The sequence below is a fragment of the Capsicum annuum genome, chromosome 10, assembly GCF_002878395.1.
Source record: "Capsicum annuum cultivar UCD-10X-F1 chromosome 10, UCD10Xv1.1, whole genome shotgun sequence".
NCBI classification, from domain to species: domain Eukaryota; kingdom Viridiplantae; phylum Streptophyta; class Magnoliopsida; order Solanales; family Solanaceae; genus Capsicum; species Capsicum annuum.
In genome coordinates this window covers 112655824-112676659 of record NC_061120.1, presented here as the reverse complement: position 1 = coordinate 112676659, position 20836 = coordinate 112655824, and the positions used below count along the sequence as shown (strand labels likewise).

The 20836-nt window shown below is 34.5% G+C and overlaps 1 pseudogene; it reads left to right on the top strand.

Moving 5' to 3' along the window:
- The first annotated feature begins 330 nt into the window (after positions 1-330).
- LOC124887775 lies at positions 331-2967 on the top strand (annotated as a pseudogene).
- The last annotated feature ends 17869 nt before the right edge of the window (positions 2968-20836 follow it).

Here is a 20836-nt window from a genome sequence, read left to right as displayed (position 1 = left end):
TTCTAACGTATATCTGCGGGATACGTGGAAGCAAAAGAAAATGAAACTGGAGGAATGCAATGAAGAAGGAGCTATCAATGATTAAGAGAACAAAATATGGGAGTTGGTTGATAGACCTCACAACAAGAAAGTAATTAGAGTTAAGTAGGTGTTCGAAACCTAGTCCTGATGGCTTAGTCAACAAGCACAAAGCAAGGCTAGTGGATAAGGGATATGCTCAAGTTTCTGAAGTTAACTTCTTAGACACATTTGCAAGTGTTTCTAGGCTTGATACAATCAGATTTCTCCTTGCTCTTGTAGCTCAAAGAAAATGGAAAGTGTTTCAATTAGATGCCGTCAGCATTTCTTAATGGATTTCTACAAGAAGAGATCTATGTTGAGCAACCTGAAGGCTTAGTGGAAAAAGGTAAAGAAGACAGTGTATTTGACAAGGAAGGCACTTTATGGTCTAAAGCAAGCTCCTCGGGCATGGTACAGTAGAATTGATGATTACTTGATCAGTTTGGGGTTTCAGAAAAGCCTATCTAAACTTACTTTGTATGTTAAGCATGATGGTACGAACATCCTAGTCATCTCTCTTTATGTAGATGATCTTTTAGTTATTTGGAGCAATAATTATCATGTCAATCAATTCAAATTGGAAATGAAGAAGGTTTTTGAGATAACATATCTTGGTCTAATGACTTACTTTCTTAGAATAAAAATTAATCAAAGTCAAGACGAGGTATTCATCTGCCAAAAAAATATGCAAGAGAAATTATAAAAATGTTTCAGATGAAAGACTACAAGGCAATGAGTAGTCACATGAATAAAAAAGAAAAGTTGGTTAAAGAAGATGGAGCTGCCCAAGTTGATGAATCAGAATTTAGAAGTCTGATAGGATGCCTAATGTATTTAACCACAACTAGACCTGATATCTAAATGCAGTAAGTATTCTATATAGGTTTATGCATTGTCCAAATGAGACTCACATGAGGTCTACAAAGAGAGTCATCAGATATATCAAGAGAACTTGGAATCATGGAGTAAAGTTTATGAAGAGAAAGGAGTTCAAGCTGACTGGATTTTCTGATAGTGATTGGGGAGGCTTAATGGATGACATGAAAAACACCTCTGAATATTATTTCATTCTTGGTTTTGGAATGTTTTCATGGAGCTCCAAAAAGTAAGAAACTGTAGCCCAATCCATTGCTGAGGCTGAATTTGCTGCTGCAATAACTGCTATAAATCAAGCCATCTGGTTGAGAAAAATTTTGACTTATTTAAATCTGGAGTAGAGGCGAAGCACAGAGATTTTTGTTGACAATCAGACAACAGTTGCAATTTCCAATAATCTAGTATTTCACGGCAAGACCAAACATTTCAACATAAAGTTGTTTTTGTAAGAGAAGTACAAAAAGGTGGTGATGTGTTTCTTTGTGTCTACAAAATATGCCACTGTGCAAGTTTGGAAGCTTAAAAAAAACTTAGTGTTTGTAGCATATGCTAAACAAGGAGGAGTGTTAATTCACGTGTTTAAGAAGCTCCCACATGTTTTATTTATTGTTTTGAATGTTTCAAAGTAGTTTTCTAGTCTTTAGTAGTTAGTTACTCCATGATATTCAACATGTTAATATTTTTTGCTTGATTTTAGGATCTTAGTTGGAGTTTCAATTTTTTTAAGTCTTTAAATGTAATTCTGAAAAAAAAATAAAAAACTTCCTAAAGTATAAGTTGTGTGTGTTATCTCTCTCTTTTCTTCTCAAACCAACTTAGTTTTACAGCAAAAACACCAACAAAGCGTAGCAAAACATGTCTTTTTGTTTCTCTTGCCCTTAGAATCTTATATAATATGAAAATATAAGTAGCCCTTTATGGATGGAAATCATATGTTTCTTTGGAAGATGAAAATATTATTATTTGCCTTTGCAGATCCCTTGGGTGGGAGAAATTTCACTGAGGTAACAATAGAGTGGTTTTACTTCTTTCTGAAGAAATTTTATGGCATATTTATGAGTTTTTGACATACGTGTTTTTTTTGTTTCTGATAATTAGGTTAAAGATCTAACTGGTTCATCAGCACTTTCATTTCCCTCTCCTGTAAAGCTATATCCATCTGCTCTATCTCCGTCTGCTCCCTGCATTTCATCTTTAACTGCATCTCCTTTATCATCGCGTGGCTAGCTGCCTCCTGCTAGCTTTACTCCTTGTTTGCCTCACCATTCTTCAGGACACCAGCTGGGACAACAAGTTCTTGATAGCCATGTACTATGGCTGAAGTCGCCTATATTTTCAATTTCTGAAGAATGTTCCTCCTTTGTGCTCCCTGGTTGGAGTAATGAATCAACTAGGGGCTCTCATGATGGATTATCAGATGGTTGGTTAGTTCCTGCCCTTGTTGAACGGGCAAATCCTTGTAGAGATAGGTGGTCATTTGATAGTGAGTCCTTTGGTTTCCGTCGTGAAAGGCTTACTAGCCGAAGTTCTGCTTCATCTTCATTTGATCTCCAAACCTGTGGCATATGTACAAAGCTATTGAATAAACTTGCTGTTGCTATTCTAGTTTGCCGCCATGTTTTCCATGCTGAGTCCTTGGAGAATATGACATCTGAAATCAACAGGTATGACCCAGCTTGCCTTGTCTGTACTTTTGGGGAGAAGCAGGCCTTGAAGATATACGAAAACGCAAAAGCTAAGATGGAATTGAAAGCTAGAAAGAGATTGTGAAATAGGATTGTTGACAGTGAGATTAGTGGTAATCTTGCTCAGTATGAGTGTCAGAAAAGTAGTGCTCAGGAAGGAGGGTGTCCCAAGATGAGCTCCAGTTCCAGCATGAAGAGCTCTCCAAAGAGGCCCTTCCTATGGCATTATTTCTCCTTTGGTCAAAGTTTTCCAGATCCTACTCTGAGAGTCTTTCAACTCGAAAAAAGTGGTTTTCCTGGACTAGATCTAGCAAGAAATAGGTTTCTTTGTGGACATAAAAGGTAGGAAATTCCTTCAAACATTTTACCTAGTAATATTGTGAAGCTACCTTCTCGTTTACATCCTCTGTTTGCAGTGGATTTCTGATAGAATTTAAACCAAATCCCATATTCTCTGACAAATGGTTTACATTGTGTTTACATCTACAGATAACCTAATAAATCTATTAAATATATATAATCCGCGCACCCCCCTACAAATGGTATCAGAGCCCAGCAGTTTAAAAAGTACGGAAGAGAAATATATATGTTAGAGCTAGAAATTAGATTAGAGTTAAAATTATTAGAATTAGATAAAAAAAAATTACCTACAAAATTATTAAATTAATTATGCGAAGACCATTTAAAAATAGAGAAGCTTTTAGAAAAATTAAAGAATCTTTAATTAGTAATTATTCAGAATATATAAGTCTAAATAAAACAAAAGAAAACCCACAAAAATTAGCCTGCTTAATTACATTAATATCTAGTATTGAATCAAAATTAATAACACATTTAAAATCCAGAAGAATGAAACACATACCACCTAATTATGATAAAATTAGATTTAGATATCCACCAAGATATTATAAATATAATTTAAAATGAATAAGGTACAACAATACAAAGAATTAAAACAAATTATCTCTGAAAAACGTAAAGAATTAAAAATAAGAATAAAAAGACTACATTATAATATATTTGCCGGAGTTAGTAAAAACTCAATAGATACACAAAAAGATGAAATATCAAAATTAGAATCACAAATAGATAGTTTAGAATATATATATCAACATGACCTATTCATAATAAAATGAATAAAGAAGAATTTATAATAGATGAAAAAATATATGAAAACTACGAAGGATCAAAAATAAAAATAGTATTTTCTAATCTAGGACGAAGATATAAGAAAATAGGTGAACATTTATATCTAATGTTAGAAAAAGAAGAATTAAAATTAGAAGATAAATTAACAGCAATGGTAAGAATAGAAAAAGAAAATGAAAAGATAGATAGGAAAAAGGAAATAGAAAAAATAAAACAACAAACTACAGAAGAAATACGAAAAATAGAAGAAACTAAAAATAGTAGGATTGCTGAATTAGAAAAAGAACTACAAATATTAAAAGAGTTGTATGAACAACGATAGAAAGAAAAAGAAGAAAAAGATAGAGAACAAAAATTACTAAATGAGATAAATCAATTTAAAGAAAAATTAGAAATAAAAAACGAAGCATTAGAAATAAATAATATAGATATTGAAGAGACAGATAATTATGAGTCTGATGAACGAGCATTTGAATTGTATAAGTAAGTTTGTCACATTTCTCTTCATCGGGTGAAGGGGAGTCTCAAGATCTGACATTTTGGAAGAAGAGAGGCCAAGTAGAGATAAACAAGGGTGAAGAAAAACAAAATTTTAAATTATGTGTCTTGGATCTGTGGCTTGGTATTTCTTTGGACTTGAACTATTTTTTTGGCTGATTTGTTTGATTTTGCTGATGATTGGTACTACTAGGCTCTGCTGGCTTCCTGTTTTATCTTGTGGTTTCAAAGGTGTAGCTGGATTTTAGATACGTGTACCTGGAATTTTTTGGGTTATATATAAGAATCTAGTGATTTCTGAAGTTATATCTGAAATTTCTTTGGGGTTGTATCTGAAAAGGGTTTGAATAGTATCAGTGTATCCAACAAAATTGAGAAAGTGAACCCAAAATAATTGAGTACTTTATTAATCCCTCCAAATAAATGTTGTATCTGATATAGAGCAATTTGCCCTAAAATCATTGTATTTAGCAATATGAGTCAGTGTTGATACATGTAGGTTGAATAAATAGATATCATGTATCTAATTAATTGATCATGTAGATACAACAATATTGAGCGAACAAATACAACGAAGTTGATGTATTAATGATACGACATGAATTTCAAAAGGTTGAATTAGAGATACGACGCGAACTTTGGAATGTTGTATATGAAATGCAATGTGAATTCCATAACTTTGGCCATGTAATGTAATTATCAAAAATGCAGCTATGTATCGTAAGTATACTTCAAATCGTTGTAGTTTATGAAAAGTTGTCTATTCTTAAATTTTGTGTCTAATTAAACACTTACACATAAATTGAGATTAAGGGATCACTCTGTTTCAAATTAAGTGTTCTTCGCTTGAGCACACTCCTTAAGAAATTCAAATTAAGTGTTCTTAGCTTGAGCACACTCCTTAAGAAAACAATCCATTCCTAGAATGTAAAATGTATTTTTCTAACTTACCCATAATAAATATTTTTTAAAAATATAGTTCTTTGGTAGTTTTATGGTTATGTAAAACTCTCTTATTTAAATTATGGTTGAAATTGAAAAAATATTACTAATGTCTTCTTGATTATGTGCAACACCACTTAACTAGGTAGGGGGAAGATGTACATCTATCCTATCCTTCTAAGACCCTAACTTGTGAAATCACACTTACATATTGCTGTTTGTTGTGATTTAGAGAGCACTGATATTGTAAGGAAATAAAGTTTGAGCAGTTTAAAGAGGTTATTCATAATACGGAAAAGGGCCTAAGTTTCCCCTAAACTATTCGAAATGGATCGCACATATGCACTGTTGAAACGGGGGGGGGGGGGGGGTTGCACCACAATATGAGGGACCAGGTCCCTTAGAGTCAGACATAGGCACTAAAACAATAAAGCGCTGAGAAACTAAAACTTTGCAGGAAAGTAAAGTACACACTAATTTAATATGGAAACCTTCTTACTCAAGGAAGGATAAACTATGGATTTCCCTCATAAGCTCTCAACAATCCACTATAATCAACCTCTTGATTACAAACTCAATGGAAACTTAACCCTAAGCTCCACCAGGTTGTAACAACTCTATTACAAACCTACCTTGACAACTCTACGAAGAATTCACCTCGATATTGATTAACTCTAACCAATACAACTTAGGTAACTTTTCCTACGCATTCTCAAGAACACAAAGAAAGCATTACTCTTATAACACGAGTAATTCAATTACAGACCATGACTTAGCTCAGGAACACTCGCTCTTTCAGTACATACAAAAACTAAGAACTTGAGCAATATTGCAAAGTTATGTTTTTGCGTATTTTCCTCTTTTATATTTTGATTTGCAAAAACACACCAATTGAGAAACATTCTTTTCTATTTATAATGGAATAATAATTAGGGCAGAAATCTGATTGGGCTAGGTGTCCTGACTGGTACACATCTTACTTGCACAGTTTTTTACATTAGATGACAAAACTGTACAGGCCATGTTACAGTTTTGTATTTCCAAGAAGACCCAGGGACCTGGTCCCTTATTGTCAGCTGATCATCATCAAAACAAGATATATTTATTCCCTCCCTTTTTGATGATAACAAACCACAGAACTTGGCTGCAGAACTTGAAGCATCAAATTCATTCACCTTACTAAGTCAGAGTGATTACCTCTACTATCAATGAATGTTTCCCTTATCACTATGCACCTTGCTTTCCCCTGTCAATATATCATACAACTTAGGGACTTGGTCCCTTATTGTCAATTGACCTAAAAATTCATTCACTATATTTCTATGTTCCCTCTGTCATTAATGTTCATTCAGTTCATTATTCCACCTATCACATCATAGGTTTACCTATCACATGCACCATACTTCCCCTTATCAATAAGCCTATCATATCATAGTTCCACAACATTTAACACATATGCAGCTGGTATATGGTCCCTACCATATGAATTCAATATTCCCCCTTTTGGAATCATTGAAAAGTTATAACAGTAAATCAAGAGCAAAATAAGAATTAGTTAGTTAACTCATGGCTACTGGGGCAACACTATCATGAAGAACAACTTTATAAATAAAGAAGAGACAGATGAAACATACACACAAAAAGGATAATTTATTTTTAAGCGAGATCAGTACCATTACAACCATACCAAAAATAAACATAAAAATACTAATTTATCAAAAGCCACTTTAGAAACAAGACATGGAAACTGACACATGGATGACAAACTAATGCAGAGATGATAGGACTTAGGTAGGTGGATTAGGGGAGGACTTTATTAACATCTCTATACTCTCTACAACATGAGCATTTAGTAATTGCCTAGTGAGGTCTTTAACTTTGGAATTCAGACCTTGAACCTCCTGAGTGAGTTCGGCAACCTTTATCTGGAGCTTTGTATTTTCTGCTGCAAGTGCCTCTGTGGCACCAAGTCACTCTAAGGATAATTTCTGATTCTTCATCTTCAAGTGCACTATCTCAATATCCTTAGCAGTCAACTTAATCCTTATCTCCTCCATTTCTTGCTTAGATTCTCCTGAGCAACCAATAGCTTTGATACTTGGGACACAGTTTCCACTTTTCCTTCTAAGCATTCATTTCCTCCAATGTTATCAGACTAAACCTTTTTTTGACTATTCCAGGTATTCCTTTAGTCCCAATCACTCCAAGTTGATCAAATACTTCAATCAAGAAGTATCCATACGACATCCTATGTCTTCCTTCCTTCTTAATGATCACTTTATTCATGTGCTCTATCATAAGAGCAGGCAACTTGTCAACTCAAATTTGCTCAGACTCTCTATCAGAAATAAAGCAACAATATATTCAATGGTCTTTTTCTCTGACCTGGGAAAAAGGACCTTATTCACAAATTCAAACACTAATTGGAACTTACTTCTGAGAAATTTCTTTCTCACACCAGCTATTGATGTTCCTCCTACTTAGAAGCATCAATCATGAACTCAGTTAAGGCTTGTTGCTTTACAATAGTTCTCACCCCTATAAGAGGCATATCCAAGATTTTCCCTAGTGACTCTTCATCCAGTCTAATTTGTTTTCCTTGCACTTGGGCAGTCAAGCTTAACTCATCATCTGAGAAATCCATTGTCTAATAGAATTATCTTACTTCCTCTTCAAAAACCATGGGAGCGGGATCCTCGAGGAGGTGTAGCTATCACTATAGTTTGACATATTCCACCAACTCTATCATGTGAGGCTTCTCATAAATCCTGGGATCAAACATTCTACCAGACAGTACTTTCTGGGTTTTCAAGATCATATTTATTGCTTCTCTAGACGCTAACTTTCTTTTTCTTTTGGAATCACTACTTGGTTCCACTTCAACAACTTTTATTTTTTTGGGACCCTCAGAGACTTTCTTTATTTTTCAAAGCAATATGTTTCTGCTTCATTCCTATAGGGCTACCAAACTTTGAATGGGAGGCCGACTTTGAACAGGAGGACCTGGTCCTTTTCGAGACATGAATTTCTTATAATTTTTGCTCAGTTATAGAAGCAATATCAGGATCTATGTGCTCATCCTCTCTAACCTCTTCAACTTTAACATTCTCCTCCTTCACTACAATAACTTTCTTCAGTCTTCTTATTTTAGTAGTAGAAGACTTACTAGTCTTCATACCACCATCTAATAACTTCATCTCAGATCCCCTAGTAGAATATGATATAGAAACCTTTGCACCAATATCAATCACGTTTTCTTTGCCTTTTCTTCCCCTTTGTTTCTTCATAGACCACCTCAGAGGTAGTTTATCCTCATCTTCCTCCCCCTTCTCCTTATTTAGAGGTAGTCCTTTCTTTGAACTATTATTCTTTTCATATACTACCCATTCTTCCATACCAAGAGGATCGCTCGTAAGTAGAAGTAAGTTTTTAGCTACCCAATTCACACTGCTAGAAAGATTAGATTTTGTATAGGTATTTCTTCATTGCATAGTTGAGCAAAAATAGGGTTTGACTCTAAGGGAGTAGGAGAACCAGGTACTTGTAGAGTTCTCGAGAGTTTTATTTTTTTTGGTTCTGTAGATGAAATAGGAATTTGAGAGTCTTCAGGTAATTTTGGTTCTTCCGAGGAGGGAGGATCTTCGAATTGAGGGATTTATTATTCAATTGGTGAACCAAAACCTAAATTCAAATCCTCTACCATGGCTGACTTAGTAGAAATTTCCATGGTTGAGGTAGTATCGATAGGGACAGACACTTTTAGAGGTTCTAGAATTTTTGAAGATGATTCAGTGAGTAGAGCTAACATATGTTCTTGTTGAGGATTTAAGGAGATATCTTCTATAGTTCTGGGTGTTAAAGGATCAGACAATTTGATTTGGGATTATTCAGATTGATTTTTTAGGGCTTTATCGATTTCATAATCTTTAATGAGAGTTGAGAAAGTGGGAATGTCTGCTATGTTGAAATTTTTGTGAGAGAGAGATGGGACCAGTTCAATTCAAAGATGATGAACGATTGAAGAAGATAATTTGAGTTAATTTTGGAAGAGAATAAAAATATATGAATTTGGTTTAGTGATTAAGTAAGGTGACCATTGTCCTTTAAAAGGTGCTTTTTTCAAATGACGCGCCTGACTTAAATAGGTGCGACTCTTCATATTGCTATGAAAAGATTTTGCTCAAATAAAGGACGACATGTGGCTTTTTAGATGGAATTTTATGAATTTTAAAGCACATTGTTTTGGTACTAACCTAATAGATGGGACCTAGTCCCTCTCTTTATGGAGTTGATCCTCAAATCTGCGTCTGCTTCACTGTTCTCTTCCAAAGTTATTCCCATGGGTGTATACCTGCAAAGGTATAGTACTGAGTTAGACCAATTTGTACCTATTTTACCAAGGATACCTGTCTCCTGATCATAACCACTTTTAGGAAGAAAAATTGATTCATTTAGTAGGTCAGGTTAATTTGATCAATTCTAGCCTCAACTTGTTTATTTCAATACATCACTTCATCACAAAAATTGTTCTGTCAGTAGGTCTGGGGACCAGGTACCAAACTTTATTTCAAATTCCTGAAGCCCATCCTTCATTGCTTTAATACAGTTAATTATTTCTGAGCTTCTTTCATATTTTTGGGCTCAATTTGAAATAATAAGGCCAAGAAAGTCATGAAATTTCTGGTTTGAAATCTTGTTTGGATTCTAGTTTCCAGAGGTGAAGTTAGATTGTCAAGGGAGTGAGAAGATCTGAGCCTCCAATTTGACCTTTTGAGACGAGTCTAATTAGGACCAGGTCCCTAAATAGAATAGACCCTTCTTGCAGTTCTTCTACTAAGCTGGGGTCTGTAACTGAGATCCTAGATCACCATTACCTTCATCATTATCATTTCCATCATCTTATCATTTACCATTATTCTTTAGCTCCATTATCCCTTTGATCAGGAATAATTTCTTCAAATTCTAATTCTTTATCATCAACTGGATTCACCATCTTTCCTGACTCACCAAGGACCATATGCACATTCTCTTCAACAAACATAGTTCTCAGATTCAGTTCCCTGATCAAATCTGCATTCAACGATCTTACAATTTAGCTTTCTTCAAACTTGCTTAGCAGAAGTAACCATAACCTCATAGGTTTCATCCTTGGTTCTCAAGAACATTGTCAGGGTGAACCTGGAGTAGTCATCCATAACAACAAACACATATTTCTTTCCTCTTCTACTTTGGACATTAATAGGTCCACATAGATTCATGTGCAGCAGCTTAAGAGGCCTATAAGTGCTCACCTACTTTTTTAGCTTAAATGATGACCTGGTTTGTTTACCCTGAGCAAAAGCATCACAAACTTTGTTGTTTTAAAATATCAGCTTTGGCATGCCATAGACCACATCCTTATTAATCAATTTGTTCAGTAGAGAGAAACTTATATGTCCCAGCCTTCTGTGCCGTAAATCAACATCTTCATTTGAGCACTTAAGCAAGTCAATTCTTCATTATCCAAAGAAACCAAATCAACCACATACATATTCTTTATCCTCTTGGCTTTGAGAATAACTTTCCTAGACTTTTAAGCTTGACACAGTACGTCCATCAGTTAAGAATTTTACCTCATTGCCTTTGCCATGGATTTGAGAAACACTTAGAAGACTGTAATTCAGCCTATTTACATAGTACACATCTTCTATTGATTGATTAGATGATTTTCAAATCTTTCCCATACCATGAATATAGCTTTTTTTACCATTTTCAAAAGAGACACCTCCAGCATGAAGAATCTTGAGAGAAAGAAAGCTGTCAGTCTTCCCCGTCATATGATTTGAACATCCACTATCTATGAACTAGTTTTGACTACATTCTCCTTATCCCACCTGCAACTATAGTCATTTTCTAGATTTAGGAACCCACTTGAGTTTGAGTTCCTAGAAGAAAGATAAGGGTGTGATCACATCTTTCTTGGACCATCTAGGTAAAGAGTTCTTTTTCATATTTTTTAAGGGTGTGAAACCCTTAGGATAAGAATTCTCCCCGTGAATATATCTAGCACTGCTCATTTTAAATCTATGCCAACTTTGACAATTTTCTTTCAAATGCCCATCTCTTCCACAATGAGTGCATAGAAGTTTATGGACTTTGTTTCTAACACCATTAGCATCCTTTATTTGAGACCCAATTTATTGGTTTTATACTGATACCCAAGGACCTTACCATTATTGACTCCCTGATCAGTTAAATTAAAAAAGATTTGAGAGGATGTGGTCCATTTTAGGGATTTGTTAAGATCTTCTCTTATATGGACCAAGTCCCTTTCTAATTCTTTATTCATATAGAGTGAAGTCATGAGGTGCTTTTGAGGATCTCTCAAATTTTCTTCAACCTCAACTTGAAGCCTTGAGGCTTCTTTCTTTCCTTTACCATCAGAATTATTTAATTTCTCCAATTGACTCATTAAACTCAAATTTTAAGATTTTAATTTTATGAATAGTTCTTCTATTTCAGATATCTGGAGAGTTAAGACAATCAATTCAAGCTCTTAATTTTCTACTTTCTCTTCTAGAGCATTTTTCTCAGCAGTTAGTTCACACATAGAATCAATCAACATATTTGCAAGCTTCTTTATCTTCCTAGCAGAGTAATTTTCTAAATTTTCCTTGATGTAGAAAGAGCTACCTTATTTTCTTCTTCATCTTCTTTGTTTGCCATAAGAGAAATAAGGAGTCATAGGTAACTTCACACTCTTCCACAGCAAGCATAGTTCATTTTCAACCTTTTCAGCTTCATCAAATTCACTCGAGAAATCTCCGTATACTACTATGGCCTGCTTCACTGCATAATCATGTGCAACCTTTCTTCTTGATTTTACAGGGACTTGGTCCCTGTTATTTCCTTTATCATCTCTAGTCTGAGATATTCTTGATAATTCATTTTGTGTATTGGACAATACTTAATGAAATGATCAGGACTTCCATATTTATGACAAACTCAACAGTGCCTCCCTTTTTGTTGCTACTTCATCTTCTTTGAAACTGCCTACTTTTCTTCATAGCTCTAACAATTCTTTTTGCCAAATAAGCAACATAAGTTTCTTATTCACTTGAATTTGACTTATAATCCTTCAATACCAATTTTTCCCTTTTTACTTTCTTCTTCTCTTGCCCTTTCCGCTTTTAAGTTCATGTGTCCTCAGATTATGAATAAGTTCATCCATAGTGAGAGTTTTTAGGTTCCTTGCCTCAGTGATAGCATCCACTTTGCGTTTCCAGGATTTAGGTAAGATCCCCAAATTTTTTCTCACCTATTTGTACAAAGGAATTACTTCTTCTAAGCAGTGCAACTCATTGGTGATTGAAGTAAATCTGGTATGCATCTCTTGGATAGTTTCTCCTTTTTTGCATAGTGAAGGTTTCATATTGAGTAGTCAGCATTTCAACTTTTGAATCCTTCATATCCATGGTTCCTTCATGAGCTGTCTTCAGGCAATCCCAGATTTTCTTAGCATTTTTACAAGCAGAAATCCTGTTATACTCATCAAGTCCTATGCCATAGATAAGCAATTTCTTTGCCGTATAATTCATCTCAACTTTCTTTCTATCTTTATAATCATACTCTCTCCTTCTTTTAACAACCATTCTAGGTGCGTCTCCTTCTTTGACCTCCCTTACTGACACATGAGGACCATCAAGTATTACATCCATCAGCTCACTGTCCTCATCCATAATAAAGTCATACATCCTTGTTTTCACCACCCATAGAACTGCCTATTAAAGCAAGGTGGTCTAGTGGTAAATTTCCATTCTTCCAGGTTAGGTGGAGCAACCATAATAACCAAATCACTCTAAGTGTGAACTTTTTAGAGAGTTCTAGCTCTGATACTAATTATTAAAATGGGGGTGGGGGCCAAACTATGAGAGACCAGGTCCCTTAGAGTCAGACACAGGTGATAAAACAGTAAAGAACTGAGAAACTAAAACTTTGTAGGAAAGTAAAGTACACACTAGTTCAACATGGAGACCTCCTTGCTCAAGGGAGGAAAAACCACGACTTGCCCTCAAAAGCTCTCAAAAATCCACTATAATCAGCCTCTAGATTACAAACTTAATAGGAACTTAACTCTAAGCTCCACCAGTTTATAACAACTCTATTACAAACCTACCTTGGCAACTCTACCAAGAGCTCACCTTGATATTGATTAACTCTAACCAATACCAACTCAGGTATCTCTACCTAAGCACTCTCAAGAAAACAAAGAAAGCATTACTCTTAAAACATAATTAATTCAATTATAGACTATGACTTGACTCAAGATACTCACTCTTTCAGTATATATAGAAATTAAGAACTTGAGCAATGTTGTAAAGTTGACTTTTCGCCTAATTCCCTCTTCTATATTCTGATTTGCAAAAACTCACCAATTGAGAATCATTCTTTTATATTTAGAGTAAATAATGATTAGGGTAGAAATCTGATTAGCCTAGGTTTCCTGACTGGTACACATCTCACCTGCGTAGTTTGTTACACTAGACGACAAAACTGTTTAGGCGTGTGACAGTTGTATATTTTCATGAAGACCTAGGTACCTAGTCCCTTGTTGTCAACTGATCATCATCAAAACAAGATGTAGCACCCTTCATTATATTTTGGGATAAAAAATATCCCCACTGTTAGTCTACCAAACCACAAATATCCTTTGAAGTTAACAACCCAAATTTTAAATGACTTGGAAAGACACGCGAGACTCATCCCTCTACCTAAGTATTGCCAACTAGGATTTCCACTAACCCTAACCCATGCTTACTAATCCATTACACCCGACCCGACCTACTACCACATAAAGGCAAATATCGACTTTACTCATTGAATAATTGTCTTCTTCTTCCCTTTCTTTTTTGATTTCCTTTTCTCTAAATATCTAATTCATCTATATCATTGATCAAAACTGAAAAGTAATTCCTTAAATACTCTTAGTTGCTATGCTTCTTTATTTTTGGATTCTTGTAAGACTATCGCCAAATCAATATAAAAACATGTCACAACCCAAATTTTCATGATTGACATCCATCCTAAAACTATGGTGGGAGAACCATTTAACCCAACTCTCAATAACCAATTTCAAATAGTCATCAATTTACTTACCACTAACATCATCATTATAAATTTACTAAACCCAATTATTCAGTAAGTAAATAAAGTTGTAATCCTAAACAATCATCAAACTAAAAATAGAAAATGCAAATATTTTCTATTTATTTCATCCTCGGGGCCCAAAGTCACCGTACAAGAACATCTATAATTATTCAAGTTTATAACTAAATGAATGTCCAAAATACGAAAATAAGTAAGAGTATCTTCTCCTAAAACAAGGGACCTAAACAATAGGATGAAGATCCAAAGGTTGGTCGATCATGTTGCTCACTCTTAAATCAAAATTTGGAGCTATTAGCTATGGTCTAGGTCTCATCTCAAATGCTTGAATACTCTTTACCTCAATACAAATATATAAGTAGCATCAATACATCAACAAGTACTGGTAGGTATCATAGGCTGACTCAACTCGACACCATACAAATAATTAAATCAAATAAATGCAAAACGATCATCACAAAACTCATAATCAAAGATAACAACCAATTATAACACTTCACTTTAAAGAAAGTACAAACTCATATATATGTAGGTTCACACTTAGCCAATTACAACAAAAAGTTGTATCACAACATATGATCAAAACTGAATATTCAATGCACATGAATGAATGTATGAATACAAGATGCATTCATTATCTCTTTCTCTTCTCAATCACATCAACAACATCATGAATATCAACATTTATGTATCATCATCATCATCATTATCAATATCATCAACACCATTATAATTTCAATATCATCATCATCAATATCTATGAATATGCAAATGTAGCCAATAATAACAAGTAGTGGTCAAAAGAAATCACATATACTCAATTCACGTCTAATCACAGAGCCAAACAAGACTAATTGCTATAATAAACTTAATCTACCTCAATTTCTTACTCAAATTTACATCTAGGATACAAGCTTGCCTTTTCTTTTCTTTTCTATAATAACCTAAATTTGTGAATTTTTTATTTTATATATTTTGATCATTTTTCCATCCTCCATAGTTGCCATATATTGATTTTGGATTTGGGAATGGTTGACACAATTCTCGATGTGATTATGAATGATTTGTGCAAGCTTGTTGCTTATAGATGTTTGAGAAATCATATGGAATGGTTATTTGGATTGTGCAGCAGATCCAGGATATTGAATTTGGGTTAGTAGCAAAGTTGATTCGTATTTGGGACCTTTATCTTGCATTTCGATCCTTTATTTGAAAAACAGTAAAAAAAGATCCTGGGGTTTAATTTATTGAAAACAATTCTTTTTTCAAAAATCAACATTTTCATTAAATTCAAAACATTAAAAATAGCCTAGTAGCATAGTTCGTTTGCGTTCAGGAAAATTGAGGCATCGACCAACAACTTTAAAACTTAGCAAAATTGCTGGTGCAGTTGCTTTAGTGGTAGCCGCTTAAGCGGCATAGCACCACTTTAGCGATCATACATGCCTTATCATGTATTGTTAAAGTGGGCATTTTAATGCTTTAGTGGGTGGCTCTTTAGCGGAAGGGCACCGCTTTAGCGGGCCTAGCTACGTAGGTAGACCACTTTAGCAATCACCCATTGCTTAAGCGATGGCCGCTTAAGCGACCAAAGTTGTATCGATATATATACTCTTTTCCAAGCTTTTCTCTATTTTTGGACCTTTAAGCTTTGAGTTTGGGTGATTCTTAAGGATTTCTTTGCCATTTGAGCTTATATAAGATCCAAAACTTATTCTCATTATTTTTCATCGATTATATCAACTAAATTTAAATCGTGATTTCAAAATGAAAATTTATAGTTTTTACTTATAAAGTTTAAAAAGAATTTTTCTTCAATTTTACCTCATTTTAAACCCATTTTCTAGTGGGTTTTCTCCTATAAACTCCTATAACCTTAGGGAATGCATGTTTAAAATAAATTCTAGTTTTACCCCTTTTTTTTTCAAACTCATTTTATGAACCCATTTTGGACCCAATCCTAAGCTTAAAGATATGTTCTACAGAGAGGCAGTTCGACCAACTATATTGTAAAGAATAGAGTGTTGGTCAGTTAAGAACTCAATATTCAAAAGTTGAAGGTGGCAGAGATAAGAATGTTAAGATAGATGTGTGCGCTTACCAGGACTAATAAAGTTAGAAATAAGATTATTTAAGAGAAGGTAGTAGTGGCTTCTGTAGATGACAAGATGCAGGAAGTGAGACTGCAATGGTTTGGACATGTAATGACGAGGGGTACAGATGCTCTAATTTTGATGTGTGAGAGGCTATCTATGGATGGTTTAAGCAGGGTAGAGGTAGGCCAAAGAAATATTAGAAAGAGGTAATTAGACATGATATAGAGAAGTTACTACTTATGGAGGACATGACCCTTGACAGAAAGGTGTGGAGGACGCGCATTAGAGTAGAAGGTTAGTGGGTAGAATTTCATCAATATCAGTAGGTAAGAGTGATTTTGTTTGTGTCTACGTTTGTAGTTAATTGTTCGTAGTGTTTTGGTGTTTTCTTCTATTTATAATAGAGAGTTTATAGTATTACCTTGTGGGTGCCTTGTTTTCATTATTATCTAGCAGTTTGTTGTCCCATTTTTGTTGTGTAATTTTATTTTTTCTATTTGTTTCTTGGTTATACTGCTATCTTTCTTGAGCCGGGGGTCTACCAAAAACAACCTCTCTACTTCATCTAAGGTAGTGGTATGGATTGCGTACACTTTACCCTTCCCAGAATCCACTTTATGGGAACACACTAGGGATGTTGTTATTGTTGTTGTATGATGTCATTAGCTTTTTTTAATGTGTAAATGCTAGATTTGAATGTTGTAGTTGATTCTAAGGTAGTTCATAAATTAAACGCTCCATGTTGAAGCACTTTAGATTGGGATTTTGCCATTTTGAGGTAGGTTATGGGTTAATTTCATTCAAATTAAGTTGGGTATTTAATAAATAAGTAAAGCATGATATGGTTTGGGGTAAATAACTATGGGGCTTACATTTTTAGATTATTTTTACTGATGTGTGCACGTGTGAGGGCTTATATCTTGTTGTGATTGATTTGTGATATCTGATATTGTATGTTGCCTATGTACGTGCTTTATTGACATCGTTGGTCTTATCTGTGTATTTGAATGCTTTTATTATAGATATGATGCCCGTATGAGGGCTTATTCTACTACTGTAGGGCTTATTTGAGTGTTGGTTGCCCTTATCATGATAAAATACTCGGGTTACGGGTTGATATAATATTAATGATGTCTTACATGCATATTTATTTTAATGGTGCCTAGTTGGAGTTGATGATCATGAATTGTAGACATATTGAGTTGATTTATAGGCTCACCTATATATATACGTGTTGGATTAGATATCATCATATTGAGCTGGTTGTGAGCATTACATTATCATTCCAAACATATACATTCAGAAGATACTGGTACCATTGAGAAACACTATGTTTAAAAGAAAACAAAAGACTTTTATGAAAAACCCTCTCCATGAACATGAGCTAGAGAGGTTAGTTAATCTTGAGATATAGTATTTATGTTGCAAACCACCCATGCGTCCTACCTGGGAGCTGTGAGCTCGGTGGGTGTATACGAAAAGTCATGCGATGACTTTCATCTTTCATCCCATCCATATTCCATTGCATTGCATTTGCATGCACATTTTGCTTGATTTTTCCTACTTCCTTGACTTGTCCTTAGTTTCAATGTATTTTTATGTGTGTTTACACACACACACACACATATATATATATATCAATGTTGTTTCTATTTCTGTGTATTTGTATATTAGAACTATTAGTGGAGATGGTGTGAGCTATCATTTGATACTTTTCTGCTAGCAGGTAATGTCCGTACAATGTATTTTAATCATCTTATTTTCTACTTTGTTCAGTAAGCCTATGATACCTACTGAGTACAACTGGACCGTACTCACCCCTATTGTACCCTTTCATTACAAATCCTACCTATTGTACCCTTTCATTACAAATCCTAGTACGAGCACTATGTGAGGTGGTTGAGCTAGTGCGTGAGATAGTTGGCGACTCAAGGTATTGGTATACTCTGGCATCCAGGTCATTTCCAGGACTCATCCTAATGTTATTGATGTCTTAAGTAATTTCTAAGACAGATTTTATATTTTAGACTCAATTATATTATTAGATACTCTGTATTTATGATATCAATTTTTTAGATTGGATGCGTGTATTTCATCACTTATGCTTTGACTTATGTTTTAAAGACTGACTTCGTTCTAGAAGTCTCGCCATGTTCTATTTTTTTGTGGTTTTCAAATTTTCTTACCTCTTGGTATTTGGGATTACTTATTTAGGTTGAGCTACGATAAGTGCCATCATGACCCCGAATTTTGGGTTGTGACACTTTCACCTTGTTCTTGGTCTATAACAACAAGATCACGCTACCATTTCAATCAACTCATCCCCTTTTAACCTCTAGGGATTAACAAGTAACAATTTTAGCCATACAATTGGCCTAATTCATCATCTTAGGATTTTCTATCCTTTAAACCTCATGAACCCTACTTTATTTAGCATTAACAACTATGATTCTACTCCCATTAGTGTTTTATAACATCCTAGAATTATTATCTACTATTTTATACTCATTCCCATCAAACTACATCATACTCATGAATTAGGGCTAAACCCCAATTTCCACCACGAACATGTCTCTAATGATTTTTTGGGATTCTATGATGTAATTGAAGTTTAAAATGTAAGAAACTTACCTCCAAACATGAAAACTTCTAAAACTTTGCAAAATATTACCTTTCCCAGAGCCTTGGTTCATTTTAAGAAAGTAGGGACATGTTTCTAATATATAAACTATAAAAATACTGCATGTTACCGCTGCAGCGGTTCATGAATATTATAGGCTACCTCTATAGCGGTTCTATTTTTTGATGAAGTGGACCTGAGGTAGAATCTCAGGTCCTCCTCCAATTGGGTCCATTTTACGACACATTCCTTGTAAGATGACATCGTGAACCAACCCTTCCACTGTAAACTCTATAAATGTAGTTCTATAACTCTATTTCATATGCTTGAAGTTGTTACAACTTTCTAAATTTGTCATCTATCTAAAAATCAAGTCAAACACCCTTGCCAATGCTCACATTAGTACCAGATTCTCTTAGACTAGTACAACCTCAAAATTGTCAAAAACTAGGCTACCCATGAATTTCTTAGCAATTGTCTAAGGACTAAGGGAAGATTTGGTGAAACTTTTGTCCCTTATTTCAGCATAACAATGATCTGAATCGACAAATTATATACTAATGTACCACTCATTCATCTCGGAACAAAAACTAGCCTGATATGATATAGCTAAGCAAGAAAGAACAATTACCTAAGTCAATGAACAAGTGCTGATATCGCTTGCACATGTACGCCTCTGTCTCCCAAGTTACCTCTTCGATAGTATGGTTCCTCTATTTAACCTTCACACAAGGAATGAACTTGATTCTCAAATTTCTCATGTTTCTATTCAATATAATAATTAGTTCCTCTTCATAAGATAACTCCTTGTCAAACAACTCGAGATGGTTCCTCTTCATAAGATAACTCTTTGTCAAACAACTCGGGATCCCAATGGATGATGTGATCACCATCTACTTGATTTTCACAACCTGATTTTTTGAGTTATGTTGGCATCTAGTTTAACCCCCCAGTAGGTAAGACAAACTGTAGCCTGGAACAATACATAATAGGTTAATTGGTGGAAGGTACAATAAATAATGAAATTAAGCATACAATAGGATTGAAGCGATAAAATATAAACACAACGATATATATAAGAAGGGAGAGAAAAAAAGCAAAAGGATATCCCATGGCCTAGTAAGGTCGGTACAAGGACTACTAAATAAAAAAAAATAAGAGTACTAATATTATCCAATATACAAGTAGTCTCGATAACTAAAGACTATCCAAAAGTAATGGAAGGAGAGCGAATCATCTCCGTCTCTGAAGGCTTACCCTAACTTCAAACCTTGAGAATAAGCGGGATAGAAAGTCAGTGGTGGGAGCTAGTACTCAGATCTGCATTAGAAAAAGATGTAAAAGTGTAGTATGAGTACCAAAACAATGGGTACTCATCATGCATCATTGATAGACTGAGCTGAATCATAATAAAAGCATTACAAGATGCGAGAATATAAACTAAAGTCAAGGATAAAAGGGCAAACCTAAAATAATGCTCCGATTGACAAATAATAAATAACGAGGTAAGTAAAGTTAAAGAGATACAAACTACCTAAATCCTAACTAGACCCATAAGCCTAGAAGGTGAAAACAAGATAAAACACCCAAACCAAGACCCCAAAAGTCGTTGGATACAATCAAGAGAGAAGCACTGACAACAATAATAATTATAAAATAAACCACAATCAAAACCACACCTATGAATCCGTTTAGTATCATAATCACCAGACTCTAACTAAATCCTTAACCCCATAAGTGAACAATAAATGCTAGACTTGAACCAT